Source organism: Schistocerca nitens, chromosome 9, assembly GCF_023898315.1.
Source record: "Schistocerca nitens isolate TAMUIC-IGC-003100 chromosome 9, iqSchNite1.1, whole genome shotgun sequence".
In the NCBI taxonomy this organism is placed as follows: domain Eukaryota; kingdom Metazoa; phylum Arthropoda; class Insecta; order Orthoptera; family Acrididae; genus Schistocerca; species Schistocerca nitens.
This window is the reverse complement of record NC_064622.1, coordinates 125,058,715-125,082,580: the sequence shown is the minus strand read 5'-3', so window position 1 is coordinate 125,082,580 and position 23,866 is coordinate 125,058,715. Positions and strand designations below refer to the sequence as shown.

At 42.4% G+C, this 23,866-nt stretch overlaps 1 protein-coding gene across 1 annotated transcript in view; it reads right to left on the bottom strand.

Annotated features, from left to right (window-relative positions):
- The window catches only part of LOC126202882 (UDP-glycosyltransferase UGT5-like), a 126,749-nt gene extending 103,225 nt beyond the window's left edge, over positions 1-23,524 (bottom strand). Inside the window, exon 1 of the mRNA XM_049936940.1 lies at positions 23,399-23,524. The gene's annotated coding sequence lies outside the window, so the exon portion shown is untranslated. The remainder of the gene's footprint in view (positions 1-23,398) is intronic.
- Positions 23,525-23,866: the final 342 nt, after the last annotated feature.

The following is a 23,866-nucleotide window of genomic DNA, read 5'->3' as shown; positions in this document are numbered from 1 at the left end:
GATGATTCAGGAATCAGTGATAATGGATTGTCATTAGAAAGCCCATTAGCACATTCAACTAGTTCCCCCGAGACACCGGGGCAAACGACGAGAGATAAGCCAGTTTCAGAGGGTGAGGATATACAGTCGATGTTAGCAGACTTGTTAAAGGAAACCAAGGCAACAAAAGTGAGGGAAGAAATATTCCGCAAATCATTAGAGAAAAGTTTACAAGAAACTAGAGAAAGGGCAGAAATATTCCGCAAATCATTAGAGAAACGTTTACAAGAAACTAGAGAAAGCTTAGAAAAATCATTTAAGGAAACTCTAGCACAAGAGATCAAAACATCGCAAATGAAGATAGAATATAATCTGAAGAAGGAAATGCAGGAGTTACAAGAACGACTGAAGATGGACATCAATGAGAGAGAGAGTAAGCTACAGAAGAGCATAGACCAAGTCCAGGGAAACGTGGAGAAGATGGAAGGAAAGTTAACAAAAAAGATAGAAGACAATATTGAAGAGACTAAAGCCGAATTGGGAGAAAGGATCACCGAAGTGGAAACAAATTGCAATCATCGAATCGCCGAGGTGATGCAGATGCAGAAACAATGCAATGATGTGGTTAAGGGGATAGGAGATAGGCAAAACCAACTGGCTGTCAATCTGAGAAATGCTATAGCCATGCAACGAGTAGAGGATAACAAGAGGGTTGCAATGGAGGTCAGGCAATTACAACAGGGAGTGCAACAATTGGAGAGCAAGACAGAAGAAATTGATAAACGAATTAGCAATGCCACTTTAACCGTTGGGGAAGGTAGAGTCGTTACCTTGATGAGCAGTGATAATCGGTACATCCAGAATAATACAGGGCAGAAGTTTAAACCGAAAGGAGGGTTGCACCCAATGATATTTATGAAATGGTTAAAAGGAGTTTTCCCAGCACATTTCAAAGACGCAGACAAGACTCAATTGGCAATAGATAGGATGGAAGGTGAGGCTTTCACTTGGGGAGTCAGGAAGAAGGAAGGAACTACTAGTTATGATCAGTTTGAAGGGGAATTCTTGAAGAAATACTGGTCCAAAAGTCATCAGTGTGCAGCACTTGAGGACCTACTACACCGCAAGTCACTTAATACATGGAGAGAAACGTTGAGAGAGTTTGCCGAACATTTGTGGGAATTGAACGAGACCCTGGAACCACCCCTGAGTGATGACATAATGATATCAGCGATAAAAAGAAGATTGAGCCGGAGAATGCAAGAAACTGTATCCGGGAGCCTAATTAAAGATAGGGAGGCCTTGATGGAGATACTGGAACAGTTGGAATCTGTTCGATCACAGGAACACAATCAAGCTAATGATCAAAACCGAGAGGGAAGTAGTGACCAAAGGAATCATTTTAATAATTCGTCTGATTATAGAGGAAGAGGTGGTGGCCATAAGTATAGGAACCATGGTGGTGAACGGCAATGGAGAAATGATTGGAGAAGGAGTGAAGAACCAAGAGATCATGAGAGAGGAAGGGATAGGCGAATGAATGACACAGTGCATATAGAAGAGGTGGAGAGACCGGAAAACTGAATGACACTCCGGAGGAGGTCCGGTCAGGAGTGAGAGCGACAAGGACCAGAATAAACCTACTAAGACATGTTTAGAACATTTAGTTGTTAAACGGACATTTGAAAAAGGGGAATGTTTATTTGCATTTTATTTTCTGATGTATTATAACTAAAACTTCATATTTCATATCGACGATTACCTGAGAACGGGTGTAAAACCTGTAACAACTAATTTGTAATATAATAACTCATATGTCATGTGTTCACGTAATAATTTTTAATTGTATGTTGTGTGTGACATTCAATATGGACTATAGAGGATTATTGCTGCTTAATAAAAAATTGTGATTTGGACAATGCCATGTTTGTGAGATGTAATAGCCTTTTGTAGAAAATTATAGTGGAGGCAGCACACTACCGGAGTCGAGGGATTATTTGGTGAATTGTAATTTCATTAATTATTTACACTGTGTGTTTTGTTCAGATGTAATAATATTTAATTACTTTGCCGATTCTTTTACGCCAGAGGCTCCAAAGAAGTTTTCGAGGGCGGGGATGTAAGGGGTCTGTAGGCCCTTACTATAAATTTGCACTCGGCACAGGTCGATAGGGCGAACAATCGATTGTGTCGTGTTGCGAGAGCGAGTGTGGAGTTGAGCGAGTGCCATGTTGCGAGTAGAGGTGTGTGGAGGCCAGTTGTTGTAATGCAAGGCTTAAACGGAGAAGGGAGTCGCCATCGCCGTGGTTAGACCCCTTTATACTAGAAATAATACCGGGAAAGTGAAGAAGTATCATTACGGAAGTGGTCAGTGACATTTCTAGTGCCGAGATTTTGGTTTCGCGTCTACCGCGCCGGCATCACCTTGGATTGCAGTGTTGGATTGCAGTGTTGGATGCAGTGATGGATTAGTGTGTGATGATAATGGAAAATGAAGAAGCCTGTGCTGAGATTAGCCGTAATTAGATATGTATGACGAAGGCAGTGGCTGTCTCCAACTTTTTGTGTTTTTGAGACGAATGTAGGTTCGTAATTAGTGAAACAGTGTTGGTGTTTTTCTTGTTATCAGACATTTAATTATTACAGTATTGAGAAGGACGAACTGGAAAGTAACAACTTCCATAGCAGTCAATTCCGATTGCCAGCCCCATTAGGTACACAGTCACATTAATAATAACTATTGGGCTGCTATTCGATCAGATCAGGTCGGGATAAATAAACGCAGGTGTTACAAATGGTCACGTTTCTTGGCCACCAGAGTCCCTGAACCATACCGCTTAATGTTTTTGCATATGGGGGTGACTCAAAGGTGAAGTCTGCAGAGAAAATTTGCAAATTTGTGGTACGTTCCTATGGGACCAAACTTCTGAGGTCATCGGCCCTTAGGCTTGCACACTACTTAATCCAACTTAAGCTACGGGCAACACACACACCCATGCCCGAGGGAGGACTCGAACCTCTGACGGGGGAAGCCACGCGAACCGTATCAAGGCGCCCAAGACCGCGCGGCTGTGTGCAAACGAAAGAGAAAATAAACGCAAGAGAGGAATTTATTGATAGGATTAGGAATAGTGCTTTCCCGATAAAAGAACTCTTACTGAGCTTAGGGACGGATGGCCTTTGTAGTCTGGTCCCTTCCACCCCCACAAACCAACCAACCATCTTACTGAGGTTGTATATGGCCCTTAGGTATGTTAGCAACAGTGGAACATATGATCCACATCCTATTTTTTTCCACTATATAAATGATACGTTGTTCTCAAAAATGGTTCAAATGGCTCTAAGCAATATGGGACTTAAAACCTGAGGTCATCAGTCCCCTAGACTTAGAACTACTTAAACCTAACTAACCTAAGGACGTCACACACATCCATTCCCGAGGCAGGATTGGAACCTGCGACCGTAGCAGCAGCGCTGTTGCGGACTGAGGCGCCTAGAACCGAACGGCCACAGCGGCCGGCATGTTGTTCTCCCAGACGATCATGTTTACAATAAAAGTGGACGCAATATTATTATTTAGTCCTGCTGATCGTCTTTTTGAGGAAGTTGCTCAACGCTCACTTCAATTTCTGTTCAAAAAGACAGCGTGAGACAAGGTAGCAATGAGGATAACACGTCAAACTGAATGGCTTGAGACTGGCCACTCAGACATGCTTAGCACAAAACAACGAGCGTTCCCATTTCCAAGGGATTCTGTATAAACAGTTAGATGGTTTAGCTATGGGGTCCTCTTTTAGTCCAATTGTGGCTGAAATATTCGTGCACCATTTTGAACAACATTTTTCGAATAAAGAACGTTTAAGTGCAAATATTAAATACTTGTTCATATATGTAGATGATGTGCTGTGAATGTGTACAGGCACCATAAGACAGCTCAACGCATTTTTACATTACCTAAACAGTCAACATAAAAATATTCAATTCAGAATGGAGATTGGCAACAAATCCATAAACTTCCTAGACCTCACCACTGACATCAGTAAATAGACACATTGTTTCAAAATTAATAGAAAATCTACAGCTACAGACAGAGTAATACCTTCTTGCTTGCAACACCTGGTAGCACACAAACATGCAGTTTCCACTCCATGGTGCACTGTCTCATATCTGTTCCAATGACCAATTAAGATTTCAAAGCAGAATTAGGCACAATAAAATTTATTTCTCAACCTATGGCTACAATCCTGTACTGTTTGACCACAGCTTGCATTGTAAAGAGGAATTAAAAATTATATCCCTCCTCTATTTTCCCTTTGCTGTCCTTCCACTGTCTGCAGGGAGTGGTGTACAATACCATACCAGGAACAGGTATCACGCAGCCCATTGTATTTTCAACAGCTAACGTAAGACCCAATTACTAAAAGTGGAGCATAAAAAATTACATATTGGTATAGCTGAGGCTGCAGAAGCTGAGTTTGCTGGAGGTTGCAGAATTATGGCTCCACATTAGCAGAGTCTGTGCTGAGTGAGGGCCGCAACTACCAGTGACAGTCCCATGTCCTTCACTTAGTAAAAAATGGCCGAAAACTCAGCCTATTGGAAACCCTGGAAATCAACAAATATTTAGCCTGCAGTCGTGATTTAACCTTAAGTTACCAAATACAGCGTAATACTTCAGTTCTCCTAAACTTCGCATAACCATCTCAGTTTTCCATTACTTTCCACACTGTTTCTTCCTATTCCTCCATTTCCCTGTGTTTATTCATTTCTTTTTCTTTTATTGTGATTGCCTATAAACTCCATCTATTCTGTTGTTACAGTTGTTAATTCTTTGTTTTACTTCGTTTCTGCATCATTTTCAATGTGAATTACCTCTTCAAGTAGTCTTGTCAAGTACTGATTTTATTTTATTGGGGTTGTTCACTGAATGTAAACTGGTATGTTGGCACTGCTTTTTGAGTTTAGAGTTAATCTTTTCCTGTTTCCCCAAAACTGCATTAGCACCGCACTGTGAAAGATGACATTACCTGTGTGTTTGTGCCTTGTAATTGACGGAGGGTTCGTCTTGTGCCGTTAACTGACCCCCTTACCGTACGTGTTCCACTCGCTAATGGCGCGCAGGAAAAATGATAGTCGGTAAGCCTCTTCAATGGCTTCAGTTTCTTAAGTTTTGTTGTTGTGGTCATTACACGAGATGCATGTGGGAGGAAGTGATATCCTACGGTTTCCAGAAAGCACAACTCAAAATTTCAGCCAATGGAGTTCATTGGGCATCTTTGTAACGCTCTCACGCCGACTAAACTATTCCGTGACGAAACGTGCCGCTCTTTGTTGAATCTTCTCTCTCCCTTCCACCAGTCCTACCTGGTAGGGATCCCAGGTAGATGAACAATACCAAAGAATTGGTCGAATAAGCGCCTTATAAGCCTCTTCATTCATGGAGGAGTTACATTTAATTAAGATTCTTCCTACTAATCTAAGTGTGGCATCCGCTTTTCCAACTATTTGTTTTACGTGGTCATTCCACATGAAGGTCGCTCTGGATAGTTACAAGTAGATATTTTACGGTACATATTGTTTAAAGTGGTTTGTCATCAATAGTGTAGCTATACATTAGTGGATTTCTTTTCCTTTGTTCGCACAATATGTTACACTCATTGAAGTTCAGAGTCGACTGCCGGAACTTGCACCATTCATCAGTCCTTTGCAGGTAATTCTGCAAATCTATACTGTCTTCTGGCGTTGCTACTTTGTTGTAGACAACTGCATCATCTGCGAAAAATCTTAAAGGGCATCCGACGCATCGTACTACTAGATCCTTTATATACATTGTGCACAATGACAGACCTATCACACTTCCTTGGGGTGCTCCGGAAATTATCATTACATCTGTCGATTTCGTTCCGTTAAAAGCGGAGTGTTGATTTCTGTCTGTAAGGAGGTCTTCAATTCAGTCGAAAATCTGGTCCGATACTCTATAAGATCTTATTTCTTTCACTAAACGTCTACAGAACGGTGTCAAATGCCTTCCAGAAGTCGAATAACACGGCATCAAGGTGAGCATCGTTAAGTGAAGCGCTGTGGATCTCATGGAGAAACAGCGCGACTTAAGTTTCGTGAGATCGCTGTTTGCGGATCCATGTTGGTTATTATAGAGAAGATCTTCGTTCTCCAAAAACATCATTATTCTTGAGCATAAAACACGTTCCATAATTCTGCAACAGATTGACGCAAACGATATAGGTCTCTAATTGTGTTCAGCTGACCTACGGGAATGTCCTGCGCTTTCTTCTAGTCGCTCGGTACCTTCCGTTGCTCCAGCGATTTACCATAAACTGCTCTTAGATAGGGAGCAAGTGCTTTCGCATAATCTTTGCAGAATCTTATACGTTTCTCAGCTAGTCCTAATGCTTGTCAGCTAGTAAGTGATTGTAATTGCCTTTCCGGTCCCAGATCGGTTATCTCAATATCTGCCATTTCGATGTTCGTACTATGACTGAAAGGAGAGACTGGATGACGAGCTTCTACGATCAAACAATTTCGGAAGACAGAATTCATTGTTTCGGCATTCTCTCTGCCGGTGCCAGTATTCTCTCTGACTAAATGAATAGATGATTCCGAATAGCTTACTGATTTTACATACGACCAAAACCTCATAGGGGTTTTGCTCAGATTGGTTAGCAAAATTTTACTTTCAAAGTCACTCAACGCTTCTCTTATTGCTCTCCTAATGCTCATTTTCGCTTCATTCAGGTTTTGTTTATCAGCAATGTTTTAAGTTCTTTTCAGTCTGAAATTAAGCTCTATCTTTGTTGCTGGAGTTCTTTCCTAACACGGCTATTAAAGCGGGGTGGTTCTTTCCCAACCTTGCACATACTGAATGACACTTTTGAATTTTTCCATGTATGCTCCACATCTTCGTTCATATCACTGAATATTTGATGCTGACCACTCAGATACTCTGCAATTTGTATACTGTCACACTTGCTAAGCAAAAATATCTTCCTACTATTCGTAAAATTCTTCATAAAAGCCGTAGTCATAGTTGCTATCAGAACTTTATGATCACTAACACATTACGTAAGATCAGGTCTGTTTGTTGCTAAGAGGTCTAGGATGTTACTCTGATGAGTCAGTTCCCTAAATATCTGTCCAATGTAATTTTCCGATAAGACATTCAGAATAATGTCACACTAATCCTTGTCTCGGCACCAGTTTTGATAGCATGAGTCTCCCAATCTATACCTGGCAAGCTGAAGTCACAGCCCCTCCCCCCCCCCCCCTCCCAACTACAACAGCATGCTCAGGAAAATAACACGATCTTCTCTAAGTTCTCTCTGAAGCACTCTGCCACTACAGTTGCGGAACCAGGCGGTCTATAAAAGCATCCAATCACCATTTTTGACCGACCTTTGGTGCTTACCTTCACCCAGATTAATTCACAGCTGGGGTAGGTAATAACCTCGCTAGATACTATCGAGTTCCTTGTTGCAATAAATAGGCCGTCATAATTAGCAACTAACTCATCCTTACGATAAATATTCCAATCTGAACTAAAGATTTCGTTACTGTTCACTTCAGGTTTCAACTAACATTCTGTTCCTAATACTAGCTGGGTATTATAATCTTAACAAGCGATACTAATTCTGGGACCTTTCCTTGGATGTTTCTGCAGTTTACTAATATAGTATTAAACATTTTCTGTATCCGATGTGCATTGTATGAAAACATTAACTGATATAACTTCGATTTTGGCAGCAATTCGTCTCTGATCCCAAGAGGGGTGTTCTGTAACCTAAAAACCCCCATGTGTACGCCACAAGAACTCCGATACACTAATAGCCTCTTCCTGCGTGTAGTAAACACGCCCGACCTTTCAGGGAAAACTACAATTTTCCGCCCGACAGAGGAGGTCCAGAACATTGCTTCCAATACCAGCCCGGAATCGTCAGAGCCTCTGGATTGCACCTTCCACGTTATTCCAAACCAGAGGATCGTGTCGACTCTGGGTACGATGGCACAAATAGACAGCTTAGCCTACACCACGCATGCAATGCTAGTTGCCTTCGCCAAATACAGGAACTAGCGGTATAGCAGTTGTAAATTCTCGTAGCTGTGTTGGGAAAGCACCAGAGCTCCAAGCGCTTACAGAAAGCACTGATTCTCAAATCGTTATAAGCACTGAAAGCTGGCTAAACCCGGAGTTATCTCAGCCGAAATTTTTGCGAAGAACCTAACGGTGTTCCGAAAGAGGATAGGCTAAAAACGGATGGCGGTAACATGTTTTTTGCTGTTAGAAGTAGTTTATCCTGTCGCAAAATTGAAGTAGATACTTCCTGTGAGTTAGTATGGGCAGTCATTGTTGGCAACAGGAATAAAACAATATTTGAATCCTTTTACCGACCTCCCAATTGTTGGCGAAAATACACGTTTAATCCCAGAGGTTCGCATAAAACATCCGAAATTGTGCTAAACGCATTATCCGAAAATTTTTTCGAGCAGGTAGTTCATGAGCCTACGCGAATAGTAAACGGTTGTGAAAACACACTTGACCTCTTAGCAACAAATAATCCTGAGTTAATAACGAGCATCAAAACCGATACAGGGAACACAGCATTGTCGTAGCGAGATTGAATATTGTAACCCCCAAATCCTCCAAAAACAAACGAAAAATATACCTATTCAAAAAAGCAAATATTAATTCACTTGACGCCTTCCTGAGGGACTATCTCCACTTATTCTACATCTACACGGATACTCTGCAACAATATTAGAGAAGGAAAGTTGCTCCTCACCATACAGCGGATATGCTGAGTCGCGATAAGCACAACAAAAAGAAAAAGATTCATACAATATAGCTTTCGTCCATTAAGGCCTTTGTCATCAATACACACACACACACACACACACACACACACACACACTGACGCAAACGCAACTCTCACACATGTCTGTAGTCTCAGACAACTGAAACCACACTACAATCAGCAGCACCAGTGCATGATGGGAGTGGCGACTGGGTGGGGGTAAATAGGAGGCAGGGGGAAGGGGGAGGGATAGTATGGTGGTGGTGGCGGACAGTGAAGTGCTGCAGTTTACACGGAGGGCAGGAGTGAAGGTGGGGAGGGGAGGGGGGTAAGTAGCAAAAAGGAGAGAAATAAAAAGAAATTAAAAGACTGGATGTGGCGGTGAAATGATGACTGTGCAGGGCTGGACTGTGATCAGGGAGGGGGCTGGATAGCTGAGGACAGTGACTAATGAAGGTTGAGACCAGGAGTGTTACGGGAACATAGGATGTACTGCAGAGAAAGTTCCCACCTGCAGAAATCAGAAAAGCTGATGTTGGTGGGGAGGATCCACTGTGAACCAGTAATTGTGATGTGGGAGATCATGTTTGGCAGCATGTTCACTAACAAGGTGATCCACTTGTTTTTTGGCCACAGTTTGTTGGTGGCCATTCGTCTGGACAGACAGCTTGTTGGCTGTCATGCCTACTTAGAATGCAGCACAGTGGTTGCAGCTTAGCTTGTATATCACATGACTAGTTTCACAGGTAGCCCTGCCTTTGATGGAATAGGTTATGTTAGTGACCAGACTGGAGTCTGGTAGGAGGATGTATGGGACAGGTCTTGCATCTACGTCTATTACAGGGGTATGAGCCATGAGGTAAGGGATTGGAAGCAGGGATTGTGCAAGGATGGATGAATGTATTGTGTTGGTTTGGTGGATGGCGGAATATCACTCTAGGAGGGATGGGAATGATAGTAGGCAGGAGATTTCTCATTTCAGGGTATGATGAGAGGTAATTGAAACCCTGGCAGAGAAAGTATTTCAGTTTTTCCAGTCCCGGATAGTACTGAGTTACGAGGGGAATGCTCTGTGGCCGGACTGCGGGGCTTTGGGAGGTGGCAGGAGACTGGACAGATAAGGCACGGGAGATTTGTTTTTGTACAAGGTTGGGAGGTTAATAAGTCAGTGAAAGCTTCAGTGAAACCCTCAGTATATTTTGAGAGGGACTGCTTGTCACTGCAGATGCGACAGCCACAGGTGGCTAGGCTGTATGGAAGGGACTTCTTGGTATGGAATGGGTGGCAACTGTCAAAGTGGAGGTATTGCTGGTGGTTAGTAGGTTTGATATGGACAGAGGTACTGATGTAGCCATCTCCGAGGTGGCATTTTGTATTTTCGCGAAATATGTGAGAGTGTCACTGAAACGCTACAGGATTAGGGCTGGATATCATTAAAGGGAAGGCGTTTTTCGCAGAAACAGAATCTTCTCACGAAATTCCAATCACCAACTTTCTTCTCCGAATGCATAAATATTTCGTTGACAGCTACCTACATAGGGAGAAACGATCACCACGAAAACATAAGGGAAATAAGAGCTCGTACGGCAAGATATAGGTGTTCGTTCTTTCCGCGCCCTATACGAGATTGGAACAATAGAGAATTGTGAAGGTGGATCGATGTATCCACTGCGAGGCACTTAAATGTGATTTGCAGAGTATCCATGTAGATGTAGATGTAAACCAGATCAAAATGGTTCAAATGGCTCTGAGCACTATGGGACTCAACATCTTAGGTCATAAGTCCCCTAGAACTTAGAACTACTTAAACCTAACTAACCTAAGGACATCACACACACCCATGCCCGAGGCAGGATTCGAACCTGCGACCGTAGCAGTCCCGCGGTTCCGGACTGCAGCGCCAGAACCGCTAGACCACCGCGGCCGGCTAAACCAGATCAGTCATCCACCGAAAGAAGCCAAGGATTGCCTCAGAATCCAAGCGGCAGGCATCATTGGTGCCGACGTGTGCCACTATTTGCAGCCGGTTGCACAAAGTACGCTCGACAGCTGTCGCAGAGCCACCTCCATGTCACGGACGAGACCCTCCATCGAACAAATTGAGTGCACAAATGCTTTCTTTTCCGCCCTACAACTATTTTCCCATGGAGCTACATCACCTGCCTAACGTTGGAGCTCCCAATGACTAGCTCACCCTCCTTCAGCTCTCGTCGGAAATGGATAGGAGAACCGGCCACTGGCCCAACAGGAGAGGCAGCCCGTGCCGGCTCAGAGGCAAAATCAACACCGGATAGCACCTCGTACGTGTTGCTAAGGCGTAAGGAGGCAGCTGTGCGACTGTTCCCTCTTTTATCTTCCACACAGCGATACGAAAACCCATCACTGTCCCTCACTCAGTTTCGATTGAGGACGGACCAGTCAGGTGTTGCGTATCGATAGACGAAGTGACAACGAGATCATCAGGGGACTCCAACGGCAACAGGGTGTCGGAGGTCTCGTCACGAGCACCCCGATGTCGCCACAGCTTTGAGCATTAGCCAGAAGCCTGTCGATCATAGCCAACACAGCTTCCAGCTGTTTACAGACAGCAGCCAATTCTCCTTGTGTCCACTCACAAGCACAGTTCCTAGCCATATCGTACTTTGCACAAAAAAGTAGTAGAGTTTAACTTAGAAAGTACTAGGAGTCCCCAAAGGAAAGAAAATTACTCGAATGTGAGGCTACTAAAGCCGGAATTGTCACGAAATATTACGCGAGGGTTATTCAGAAAGTAAGGAACGATCGGTCGCGAAATGGAAAATACAGTGAAAATCTGATGAAGCTTTGCACAGATGCGTCGGGCACTGTGTCTAGTACGCCTGAGGATCGCATCATGTCGCTCTTTTCAGTTCTGACCTCACAGTGACCGTAAAGATGGCTAGCAATTAGCGTCTCCCGCCAAGTATGAGGGTGTGGCGAAAGATTTCGCCTGAAGCTATGCCATCTACATAACATAACTGTCATGCGGTTCGTTCTACACGACAGTTCTCGGCCACACTCTGCAGGGGCAATGAAGATGCTCCTGCAGCCTTTACGATGGAAAGTGTTTGATCACCCACAACACTGCCCGTAATTGGCTACCCTAAGGTTCATCTCTGCTCAGATGAACCGCTGGCTATGAAGACAATATTTTGACACAGACAACGAGCTGCAGTCCAGAGCAGAAAACTGTCGAAAAGCACTGGCGGCTGTCTTCTATAACTAGAGAATTGAAAAATTGGTACAACGCTACGACAGATGTCTAAGTCAGATTGGCGACTGTGTATAGAAGCAGCTGGAAGGTGTGGCTAACCGTTGCAAATAAAACAGTTTTGATTTTCACTCGCGACCTATCGTTTCTTACTTTCCGAGTAGCCCTCGTATAACGTGGAGAATAAACAAACATTAAAAAATGCTCTGCAGCGTTTTACTATAGCCTGACACCGCTAGATTCACAAGATCTTGAAACGGGCATAATATTTTCTATTGAATACGGACGTATCAACAGTTACTTTTTACTAGAAACTCTGCTTACTCAAAAGGTATTGCAGAAAATAAGTATTTCAACTCGAATGCAATGCAATGTGTGTGCTAACACGAGATTTAAACGTAAGGACGTGATGTGGCGCTTCTGATGAAAGAAAAGTAGGCAAGGTAACTAACTAAACACTAGTGTACACAGTCTACAGTAGCAGAAGTACGTGAAAAAAAACACAAACTAAACTAAATTACTCTGAATCAGGCAACTGTTGTTCCTTCTGGTGCTGCTGCCACCGCTATAGAAGCGTCCACTCGACTCGGCCTCTGCCGCTGGACTCTCCGTTTTTGTTCTCTGGAGAAACTTATTCCCCAAGCTATGCAGAGTAAAAAACTAACACCTTATCCTCTCTCTGAGCTCAACATCTCACTCATAACAGAGGGATGTTGACACAGATTTACAGGCTAGCAAACGGTAAGTTGCGGTACACAAAATGTAAACCAGACATCCTCGCTATGGTCCTGACACCATCAGATAGTGTGTGTAGTGTTACATCGTGAAACAATTTGTGTATATTGTGTGCAGCGACTGCGTGTGAGAAATGAGTGAAGAGTGTAGCACTAGCCTATTACGTTACTCAGTACATTATTTGCGAAGCATTTTTGTACACTAGGTGTTCTCTGAGGTGAGAGATCATGGGATACCTCCTAATATCGTGTTAGACATACGTTTGTCTGGCGTAGTGCAGCAGCTCGACGTGGCATGAACTCAACAAGAAGTTGGAAGTGCCCTGTAGAAATACTGAGCCAAACTGCCTCTGTAGCCGTCCATAATTGCGAAAGTGTTATCGGCGCAGGATTTTGTGTACGAACTGACTTCTCGATTATATACCATAAATGTCCCATGGGACTCATGTCGGGTGATTTGGATGGCCCAATCATTCGCTCGAAATGTCCATAATTATCTTCAAACCAATCGCGGACAACTGTGTCCCAGTGACATGGCGCATTATCATCCTTAAAAATTCCGTCGTTGATTGGCTGCAGATGGTCTCCAAGTAGCCGAACATTACCATTTTTAGTCAATGATCGGTTCAGTTGGATCAAAGGTCCCAATCGACACCATATAAACAAAGACCACACCATTATAGATCCACCACCAGCTTGCTCACACTGCCTTGTTGACAGCCTGGGTCCGTGGCTTCGTGAGATCTGTACCTCAATTTAACCCTACGGTCAACTCTTAACAACTGAAATTGGGCCTCGTCCAACCAGGCCATAGTTTTTTCGTCGTCCTGGGTCCAACCGATATGGTCAAGAGCCCAGGCGGGTGCTGTTAGAAAGGCACTCGCATTTGGCATCTGCTGCTATAGCCCATAACGCCAGATTTCGGATATGTTCGTCGTTCGTCGCACATTGATTTCTGCAGTTATTTCACTCAGTGTTGCTTGTCTGTTAGTACTGACAACTCTACGCAAACGCCACTCCTCTCGATCGCTCGTGGTGAGAAGTAATGCCTGGAATTTGGTATTCTTCGTACACTCGTGACAATGTGAATCTCGGAATACTGAATTCCGTAACCATTTCCGAAATGGAATCCACCACCAGCTTGTTCACACTGCCTTGTTGACAGCCTGGGTCCGTGGCTTCGTGAGATCTGCACCTCACTTTAACCCTACGGTCAACTCTTAACAACTGAAATTGGGACTCGTCCAACCAGGCCATAGTTTTTTCGTCGTCCTGTGTCCAACCGATATGGTCAAGAGCCCAGGCGGGTGCTGTTAGAAAGGCACTCGCATTTGGCATCTGCTGCCATAGCCCATAACGCCAGGTTTCGGATATGTTCGTCGTTCGTCGCACATTTATTTCTGCAGTTATTTCACTCAGTGTTCCTTGTATGTTAGTACTGACAACTCTACGCAAACGCCGCTCCTCTCGATCGCTCGTGGTGAGAAGTAGTGCCGCCTAAAATTTGGTATTCTTCGTCCACTCTTGACAATGTGAATCTCGGAATACTGAATTCCGTAACCATTTCCGAAATGGAATCTCCCATGAGTCTAGCTCCAACTACCGTTCCGCGTTCAGATTCTGTTAATTCCCGTCGTACGGCCTTAATCACGTCGGAAGCGTTTTCATATGAATCACCTGAGTACAGACGTCAGGTCTGCCAACGCAAGGCCCTTTTCTACCTTGTGTGCGTGATACTACCGTCATCTGTATATGTGTATATCGGTATCCCATGACTTTTGTCACCTCAGAGTAAACCGAATGAGGTAGCGCCGTTTCAAAGAAGCTGGTCTTGTCTTCGGGAGGATGGAGGCTCCAGTTTCCATCCAGCCATCCTGATTTAGGTTTTCCCTGGTTTCTCTTTATTACGCCTCGCAGGATTAGCCGAGCGGTCTACGGCGCTGGAGCCATGGACTGTGCGGCTGGTCCCGGCGGAGGTTCGAGTCTTCCCTCGGGCAAGGGTGTGTGTGTTTGTCCTTAGGATAGTTTAGGTTACGTAGTGTGTAAGCTTAGGGACTGATGACCTTAGCAGTTAAGTCCCATAAGATTTCACACACATTTGAACGTCTCTAAATTACTTCTGCCAATTCTGGGATGGTTCTTACTATAAGACCATGGCCTACTCCCTGTCTCATCATTGTCAAACTAGACCATTAAGTATGTAAATACCTGCATATATCATGTTATTTTTGTAGTTCTTAAATTGTAATATTATGTCATGTCCAATATTATTGTAAAAGTGATATAGAGTGAATGAAACTACTACTATTACGAGTATCAGACACATCGCTCACCAATTTAAACAAAAATACACAGCACTCAACGCACAGACGGGTAAAACGAGAATGTGGTGATTTGTGTGATAACTGACCCGTCCTTTCTGCAAACCTATAAGCGGCGTTACTGTTTCGTAGCCTCTTCTAACACCTATCGACCTCTGGTATGTGCTACTTATCAGCGCTCGTCTCTCTGTGAAATTATCGCACTCACGCCTATGACGGCAGGCGGTGCCTTGACTTCTCATCAGGTTTGCGTGACTCCGTTCTCCAGTGATATGACCTTGGCGGGGAGCACGCCATCTGTGGGTGGCTTCCAGCGTCTCTCAAGACCACGGCCGGCCATGGCGTGTCAAACTTCACGCGTGCAGGACGTGCTGGCCACTTGAGGGCCAAGGTCCAGCCTGTCTCGGTTATGCTCGGTTTTTCTCAAAAGTTCCCGGAACAGAGTGAGGTCACTGAATATCGCGGTGCGGCGTTTTTCGGTAGGCACTCTCTCCAGCTCGGCAGAATCGGGGCGTCAGCGCTGTTTAGCCTTCGATATTTGTTCGTGGTTTGAAGGACTTTCACAGGTTCCATAGCTGTTTGCACAAAAGAAGGCGGTCTAGAGATCTGTCATCACAAACTTCTAAAAAATATTTAAATGACAGAAGAGAGACGTGAGAATTCTCAACACACATTATGTAGTCGCATAATCAACTGGTAGTGCAAATTTGCTATGAAACGACATTATAATAGCATACAGAAAGAATTTAAAATGTGGTTGACAATAAAATAGCAATAAAATACAACGATAGACATAAGGGTTCATTATTTTGTACATCACGAAGCACTTCGTGCAAAATGTGCAGGCATGGAGCAACTAAAAGTTGATGGTACGAACAGTAAAATTTCTGAAGTCGTGTGCATTATCCAGCTGCCAGTTGCAACAGTTTTCGACGAAACTGATCGAAGAGTAGGGAATCTCAATTTATTACTGCAGAGTACGTTAGTTACTTCAAGGGACTTACCCATAATGATTTTTGGATCTAAAATTCGCTAAATTGAATTTATGAAGGAAAAATGGGTGCAAGAAGTTAGAACATCCGGAATGGATTGCAGACCTCGTATTTTAAGTGGACTTGACTGTACACTGCCCACAGCAAGACACTGCAATTCGGGAAACAACTTATTTCTCATCTAATGGGAAGGCATTTAAAAAGAAAATCGCACTGTAGAAGCAACACATCTGGCAAACAGTCTAGTTCTACATCTAGGTAGATATTCTGGAAGTCGTAAGTCGCCTTAGGTGCGTGGCGGAGGCTACCCTGTACCACTACTTGTCATTTCCTTTTCTGTTTCACTCGCAAATAGAGCGAAGGAGAAACGACTGTCTGTATGCCCCCATATGAGTCCTAATTTCTCGTATCTTATCTTCACGGATGTATGTCGGCTCCAGTAGAATCGTTCGGCTGTCGGCTTCAAATACCGGGTCTCTAAATTTTCTCAACCGTATTTCTCGAAAAGAACGTCACCTTCCCTTCAGAGATTCCCATTTAAATTGCCCTAAAATCTCAGTAACACGTGTCGTTCGGAACTATCGGTTACAAATCTAGCAGCCTGCCTCTGAATTGCTTGGATGTCTTTCTTCTATCCGACCTGGTACGGATCCCAAACACTCTAGCAGAACTCAAGCATAGGTCGCACCAGTGGCCTATATGCGGTCTCCTTTCCAGGTGAACCACTCTTTCCTAACACTCTCCCAATAAACCGAAATCGACCATTCGCCTTCCCTCCCACAGTTCGCACACTCTCGTTCCTCGTCATATCGCTTTGCAACGTTATGCCCAGACATTTAAATGGCTCGTCTGTGTCAAGCGTGGCACTAGTAATACTGTATCTGAACATTACAAGTTTGATCTTCCTGGTCATCAGCATCAACTTACATTTTTGCACATTTAGGGCTAGCTGCCATTCATCAGACTTCCCTGGGGCACTCCTGACAATAGCCTTGTCTCTGATGAACATGCGCGTCGGGGAAAACATACTGGGTTCTACTATTTAAGAAGTCTTCGAGCCACTCAAATATCTATGAACTTATTCCATATGTTCGTACTTTCGTTAACAGCCTGCAGTGGGGCACCATATGAGAAAATAGCAAGCTGAGTTTCGCAGGAGCGATGCTTTCTAAAACCATGCTGATTCATGGACATAAGCGTCTCAGTCTCGAGAAAGTTTATTACATTCGAATCGAGAATATTTCTAGGATTCTGCAGTAAATAGAAGTTAGGGACGCTGGTCTGCAATTTTGTGGGTCTATTCTTTTACCTTTACTATATACTGGGGCCACCTACGATTTCTTCCAGTCGCTTGGGACATTGCGCTGGGCGAGAGATTCACGGTAAATGCAAGCTAGGTAAGCAGCCAATGCCGTAGAGTACTCTTTATAAAATCGAACTGGGATTCGATCCGGACCTGGTGATTTATTTGCTTCCATTAGCTCACTAGCGTTAAAGAAAACGCAAGGTTCGAAGAATTCATTGTAGCCTTGAAGCAATTACAAATATAGTTCCCTAAACCTTTTAAGGACCATTCGAATATTACATTTGTTTTCGAGACCATTTGCGCCTCTGTGCATGTGCAGATGTAGCTGAATCACCTGGAGGTAATTTCTGTTTTAATGACAAATAGTTTTAGCGTTAAAGCTGTTCAGGACGTCTACACTGTTTGCCTCAGATAGAGTTTTCGCTTATCCATAACGAGGTTGCGAAAGTTCTACAATATTTCGAACATCACATGTGTGTCAAAGGCGTTTGTTTCGATTTGAAACTAAATAAGCCACGGTTACGTGGCAACCTGCATGCGAAAATCTGAGAATTTGCCTGCGTCTGTCGATATGCCTACAGTGCGTACCAGATAAAAATTAAGTTTTCAGCACCCCAAAAATAAATAATACTGAAAATTTCTTTTGATTTTGACCTGTGTTGTTAAGATATGTGAAACATAAAACCAAGTTGTACACAGTTATATGTGCGGCATGTTCGTAGTTTCAGCCTCTTCCACCTCCTCATACACAGCCAGCATGGCGTGGCTGTAGGGGAAGTGTGCCAGCCAATCTGAGCACTAAGGCACCTGTGCCCAGCCACGGTTCGCGAGCAGGATTCTTGGCCACCCTTGCTCTAGATGCATCGTGTTGTCCACATGCATAAGACTGAAGATGGGCCCTAGGAAAGACAGTCTAGTCAGCCATCAGTTCCCACACCAGCATCATAATGGCATAAACTGATACAGCACAGGTTACATGATATGAGAAGCAAACACACTTCAGTAAACACAGATCCAGAAACGAATCGTTTGCGAGTAATTATTTATTTGTTATTACTTGCCGCAATTAACTTCATTGGTTATGAACGTCGTCCCAGTTCAGTTCTGCTTACAGCTACGCTAGTGTGTCAAACTTAAGAATGAAAGGTGCTCCCATTCCACACAACATTGGAACAGGCCTACCTGGGAGTCGAGAGCCACCGCATAGCCACAAGTTAGCGACCTCGTCTACTGAGGCGGTTTGTGTCTCAACACTACATGTTAAATTCTCTAGTAGGCCTACACCCTTTGGAACGCAAACATGATTGGGGGAGAATGCACGTATCCACCTCAGCATTTAGTTTGACACTGTATTCTGCGCATTAAAACTTCTTCATGACGTTAAGCTCGCCTTGTACAGTGAAAAATTATAAAAACGGAAATATTTCTTTATTTGGTCATTAGTCGTACTGCCTCTATTACAGCGTAGTGAGCAAAACAATGATCGTCTTTGCAGTACGGATGCAGACTAAGTCGCAGTTGACAATTATCATACGGCTGTTTCATCCTTTTAAACTCCCACAAGACTGGATACTCTAATGAGGGTAACGCCGAATGAGTTTTAGTTATTTTGCAGACAATTTGTGACATCTGGAATTGTTGTACATAAATTCGTCGCAAGGCCATGGCAAGCACTACCCCCCCGTGTGTGGAGCCTGGAATGCCCGAAATTCAAAACCAGGTTGTTTTTAATGTCATGGAACTTAAAACATTCATCTTTAGAAGCTAAATGAATAATAACGTTTACGTAAGCCCAATACAATGAGGTAAGATTTTTACAATAAGGAGAAGGATTCCGATATCAAATGATTCTTGAAAAACCAAAAAGAGTCTTGGATAGAAGAGCTTTTATAAACTCTGGTTGGAGCATTACAAAATACTGCTTCAGTTACAATGTGATTTCCGGAAAGTATGAAGCACTGTTGTAAGTATTATGAACCTAGACATCAAACAGCTTACTCTACGAAACGGTATCTTACAAGTTTATTGCTGACTGTATTGAGAGTGTATGGCTTTGTTCTTGTTTCATTACTTCTGCAAATTTAAAGACATCAGAATCCCGCAAATTGGTCTTCGCTTCCAGGAAAACTATTTATACTATAGAACCATACATTAGACAGCAAGGCCACATTACTTCGATCCTCACATCGTGCTGCATTTCAGGACTTGAAACAGAATCCTGCCATTCTCAGCAGAGTTGACCCATCGTTGCTGCGAAAGTACGAGTATCAAACATGCAGTGAAGATTACAGAGGTTTGACAGAACATCTACTCAAAATTTATTTGATACGTGCCCTCAGTAGAACGTAATAAGGAACAATTATTATTCACTCTCACAATCTTGGGAGTATCTCACCTCCAGCCAAGAGTATGTAATAAGTTTCAACAACGGGACCACGTGTTTCAGTGGTTCCATTTAAAGCTGGGGTTTAAAACCTTTTAGTACCTGTGGGCCGCGTTATAAAAACATGACCATCTTGTGAGCCGCACATTCAATGAAAGAAGTGTTACACTGTGAATTCCAAACACATACGCCAGTATTTCCATTCCTGTGGGATATTTTGATTAAAATGTGATCCATATACTTCTAGATGAATCTCCACCAACCAACATTGGTGCATGACGGAGATTACCTTCTGTCACTGCTAGTCAATCTCTTTCCTGTTCCACTCGCAAAAGGAACGATGGAAAAACGACTGTCTATACGCCCTGATTCTCTTATCTATCCTCGTGGTCCTTATGCAAAATGGACGTTGATGGCAACAGAATCGTTCTGCAGCCAATCATAAACCTGTTCTCTAAATTTTCTCAGTAGTGCTTCACGAAAAGAATTGTCTTCCCTCCAGGGATTCACATTGGCGTATGCAGATCATTTGTAAAATTCTCACGCTTTGACAGAACCAACCGGTGATAAATATAGTAGCACGTGTCTGGAGTGAACTATTTAGTTCTTTTATCGAAATGATGTGGAACAAGTCAGTTTACGAGATGTGTGTACAAGATTAGTGTTAACTCTGATGAACACATTTGAAACAAGATGAGCTGTGCAGCAGAAATTATTTTAGGTTTGATTTAACACTTCCTTTGCTCTCTGTCATATAGTTTATATTATTGGGCAAATAATCAAAATGTTTGTTTCTGTATGTTGAACTCCTTTCTGACCCACGGACAGCTCTAATAATCGGTAATAATGGTCATTTTTTCCTCCAATATTGTAGGTATGCATATCACCGTTCCCTCAAATTGTGATGGACTATTTGTGAAGAATTTCGTTAGCGAATATATGTACTGCGACGGTTCAGTTAAAATACCTGAAACGTTGAAGTGCTATCTACATGACAAATGCGTGTGAACACGCATTATTCTTACTGCTCTCTTTCGATCAATCAATAGTTTCTAATTGCAAGACATTATTGAGTGGAAATACGAAAAACATATCGGAAGGTTAATTACTTGTTTCCAAGAGTAGCAACTATACGAAGAGCAAAAGTAGCCAAATTTAACTTTTTGAGGAGTTCTGTAATATACTTCTTGCAGTTCAAATTTTCTTCAATGTGTACACCCAAAAATTTAGGGCTTCTATCATATTTGCTAACTCCCGTTGATGTGATGCAGCAGTCGTTGGTATGACTCCATTTGTTGTACAGAACTGAATAGAGTGTGTTTTTCTAAATTAGTGGAGAGTCCATTTTCAGAGAACCACTTAATATTTCTTGCAAAAGCATCATTAACATTATCTTATGTGGCTTTCACTCTAACAGGATCTGTTATAACTCTAGCATCGCCTGCAAAGAGAACCAATTCCATTTGTTGAATATTAAGTGGAAGATCATAAAGATATGTAGGGAATAGGAGTGGGTGCAAAATTGAACCCTGTGGGACTCTTTTTGTGATTTCCTCCCAGTCACTAAAATTTCTGAGTGTATGAACATTGTTTGAATTATTCATCAAAACTTTTTGTATTCTGTTTGTTAAGTAGAATTTAAACTAACTGTGTGTAAAGCCTTCAGTTCTGTAATAGTTTAGTTCTTTTAGGAGTGTAATATGATCTACACAATCAAACGCCCTGGAAGGATCGAAAAAATATCAATGGGAGATATTTTATTATATGATGAGAGAATGTATAAATAGCATTCGCAGTCGAGCAACCCTTCTGGAATCCAAACTGTGAAATGCTAAGTGGATTGTTTTACAAAACTTTAAGCAACTAGAAGTAGTACCCCAAACATTCGCAGTAATTGAGACAGTTAAAAAATTCTAAGGAATTACAGCTGTTCTCGGGTTGCTAGAATTTCAGAGAGTATTCTGAAAATTTGTTCCAACTTCATAAGTAATGTCACCAGTGATATATGCAGTGCATCACTGGCGCAGAGAATTTTTTCAGATAGGTTAAATATGCAATTATTAAGCCATTCATAAGAAAGGTGACAAGACAATTATCGTACTATATCCTTACTGATATTTTCTTCCAAAATATTGGAAAAAGTAATGTACTCAAGAGCATATACCCACTTACATAAAAATAGTTTACTTAGCATATCACAGTTCGGATTCCGGAAAGGTTGCTCGACTGAGAATGCTATTTATACATTCACTCATCAAATAGTTCAGGCCTTAAATAATAATATATCGCCAGCTGGTATCTCTAAGGCGTTTGGTTATATAGATCAGGATACTCTCTTAGAAAAACTCAAGTTTTAGGTAGTTGATGGCTTTATGGACAGCTAGTTTAAATCATATTTGACAAACAGAATGCTAAAGGTTACGCTGAATAATTCAGAAAATGTCAGAAAGGTAGAAAATTTGCGTGCTTGGAAAAAAAAATCACAAAGGAAGACTCATGGGGTTCGATTTTGTGTCCACTCCTATTCTTAACATAAAACTAGCAAAACTGTATTTTCTGTAGACGATATTGCTATTACAATAAATCCCATTATAGAGAAAGCAGCAGAGGAGGTGAAAAGTAATGTTTTGCAAATAAATATTTAGTGGTTCTCTGAAAATGGACTGTCCTTAAACTTTGAAAAAATACACAACATTCAGTTCTGTGCAACAAATACAATCATACCAAAAACCGATGTAGCACATGAGCAGGAGTCAGTAAGTAGGGTAGAGTACTCGAAATTTTTTGGTGTAAATATTAATGAAAACTTGAACTGGAAGATGCAAACTACTGAGCAACTAAAACAATTAAGTTCAGCTACTTTTGTTCTTGATATAATTGCTAATTTTGGAAACAAATGAATCAATCTCCTAATATATTTTACATATTTCCACTGATAATGCCGTACAGAATAGTTTTTTGGGGTAATTCATAACTTAGAAAGAAAGTATTGAGTGCACAAAAGCGAGCAGTACCGACGTCATATTGGTACCTTTTCAAGGAACTAGGCATTTTAACTGCGCCATCATAATACATATATTCGCTAATGAAATTGGTCATAAATAATCCATCGTAATTTGAGGAGAACGGAGATCTACAGACCTATAACACCAGAGGGAAAAATGACCTTTGTTACCCATTGTTATAGCTGTCAGACGCTCAGAGAAGAGTTCAATATGCAACAACGAAAGTTTTTGATCATTTTCCCAGTAACATACACTGTCCGACAGGTAGCCAAGCAAGTTTTAAATCTAATTTGAAATCATTTGTCCTAAACAGTTCCATTCAGAAATTAGTTCTTGAAAACGGGTAGCCAGTTGGAAAAAATTGTAGTTGCATGAGTATGACTAAAAATAGTAATGTGCCTATTAGTGTTAACACTAATCGTGTATAGATATCCTGCAAATTAACTCGCTCCACATCGTTTTGTTAAAAGAATCGTTCAGATGGTCTATGGAGGATGTAGCAAACTAACTAAATATGGGACTACCCTTGAATATATCACTTTTTGTAATGTTTTGGAGAAGGGCCAACCAGAAGCAGTACACGGTATTTACGGTTATCCGGTTTATTATGTCCCAAGTAAACGCAGTGCCTGTCTGGCTGACCTTGTGTCCTTGGTTAGCGCCTGCCTGGTTTGGTCCTCCGGAGCGGCTGCTGCGACGCTCGCCCGACCGTGACTGCAGTGCAGAAGCCTCCTCGCACGCCACTTGCTACCAGCCGCCCCACCACGTTCCGAGATCGCCACGCGCTTGCCATGCACTTGCCAAACTATCTATCGCTACGACAAGCTAATGTGCCTTGACTCTCTTACCCTTTGTCACGTAATACGGCGACCTTCATCAACCCGTTGTACACTGACCCGGATGAATAATTCAAAAACGAGGACTATAAACTTCTCTTTCTCCTCGTCTGAAGCTGTGAGTCTTTCGTTGGCTTAATTTCATCCTCCTATTCCTTCTGCCGTATAGTTAGTTGATTACATATTCCGTGGATCATTCTGCACGATAGATCGTAATAATGTGGAACGAGTCATTTCACATTCACGTCGCAAATTAATTTGTACATGTTGCTAC